Source organism: Carlito syrichta, unplaced genomic scaffold, assembly GCF_000164805.1.
Source record: "Carlito syrichta isolate Samal-C Ts95f unplaced genomic scaffold, Tarsius_syrichta-2.0.1 Scaffold126382, whole genome shotgun sequence".
Taxonomy (NCBI): Eukaryota; Metazoa; Chordata; class Mammalia; order Primates; family Tarsiidae; genus Carlito; species Carlito syrichta.
The window spans coordinates 87380-89347 of NW_007070478.1; positions in this window are offsets into that span (position 1 = coordinate 87380).

A 1968-nucleotide genomic window follows, 5' to 3' on the forward strand; every position below is an offset into this window, starting at 1 on the left:
GTTTTTGCAGTAACTCCTGTAAGATGATTAGTGGAAAGGAGAAGGAGCCTACGGAGGCAGAGAGAGGAGAACCATGGTGTGGAAGTAAATACTCCCAACAATGGTCAGGGCTACCTGTTGGCAGACAGGTGTGAGTGTGTGTGTGAGCGGTGTGTGTGTGTGTGTGTGTGTGATCTGCATGAGCATAGGTAGCTGTGTACATGTGTTTATTTCTTTTTTCTTCTTGTAATTTTTTTGTTTTACAGATGTGGGGTACAATTCCAGGTTAGGTATACAAATGTTCATTATGCAGGTACCCTTGTTGATGAGGTGTGCCCCCCCTTTTCCAGGCAGATTCCCACTACTGCCAATTCCCCTGCCCCGTTCCCCTCCCGGCAGTTTCCCACTACTGCCAATTGTTCAAGGTCCCCTTACGAGTGAGAACATGTAATACTCAGTTCTTTGTTTCTGTGAAAGATCACTCAGTAGAATAGACTCGAAGACCATCCAGGTTGCTGTGAAGTGCATGATTCTGTTCTTCTTTATGGCTGTGTGATATTCCATCATGTATATGTACCAACTTTTTTTAATCCTGTCCTCTTTTGATGGGCAGCACGGTTGGTTCCATGTTCTTGCTATTGTGAACAATGCTGCGATCAACACACGTGTGCCGATATCTTTTTTATAGAGTGATTGGAATTCTTCTGGGTCTATTCCCAGTAGGGGGATTGCAGGGTCATATGGAAGGTCGATTTTTAGATCTTTTAGGAATCGCCACACTGTTTTCCACAGAGGCTGAACTAGTTTACACTCCTACCAACGGTGTAGAAGTGCTCCCTTTTGGCTGCATCCTCTCCAGCACCTGCTGTTTTTTGTTATTGATGACAGTTATCCTGACTGGAGTTAGATGGTATCTCAGTGTAGTTTTAATTTGCATTTCTTTGATGACTAGTGAGGCTGAGCATTTTTTCATGTATCTGTTGGCTGCTCGTATGTCTTCTTTTAAGAGCTGTCTATTCATATATTTTGCTCACTTTGTAATGGGGCTGCTTATTTTTTTCTTTTCGGCAAGTTTGAGTTCCTTGTAGATCCTAGATGTTAGGCCTTTGTCAGATATATACTTGGCGAATATTTTTTCACAGTCTGTGGGTTGTCTCCCTGCTCTCTTCGTGGTTTCTTTGGCTTTGTAGAAGCTTGTCAGTTTGATGAGTTCCCTCTTGTCTATCTTATCTCTTAGGGCATTCGTGCTTGAGGTTTTGGTCAGGAATTGGTTGCCAGTTCCAATTTCCATAAGGGCATGTGTGTATTTCTCATCTGCTTCTCTTAAACTTGTTCTGAAATATATTTTTTCTTCTTTTTCACATTTGGCTTCCACTAAATCAGGGTTAGTGGCCATATTCAACCTCTAGAGAGAGTTGGATAGGTTAGGACATTAAATATAAATGTGAAGTCTTAGACACTCAGTCAAGTAAAAACCTATAAAGGCAAAGGAATGAGAACAGAACATGAAATCACAGTCTAACTCTCATAAAGCAGGCCTGAATGTCATCAGCTCTCCACCTTATTCAGACATGCTCAGGCTTGTGATCTCATAGAACCTTACCACCTGGGCTTCTCCCCACGCCTCCTTCCACCAGGTGCATGGGATCACTGGGTTCCTGGAATAAGTTTGAGGGCATGTAATCTTATGATGTAAAATCAATCTATCCTGAAGGAGGCAGCACTTTCTGTTACCTGTCCTTGTGATGGGAGAGACAAAGTCAAAGTAGAAAGAAAGAGAGAAATAAAGTTCATCCTTGAAGGCAGTACCTCTAGTTTTCTTACCTTTACTTGGTGTCTTCTTTAGGAGCTCACCAATTGTTGAGGACATAGTTGACACAGTGTGAACTCACCTATCAACATAGTTGGAAGATAAAGGTAAACAGCTAAACTTGCAGGGGTCCTCAAACTTTTAAAACAGGGGGCCAGTTCACTGTCCCTCAGACCCTT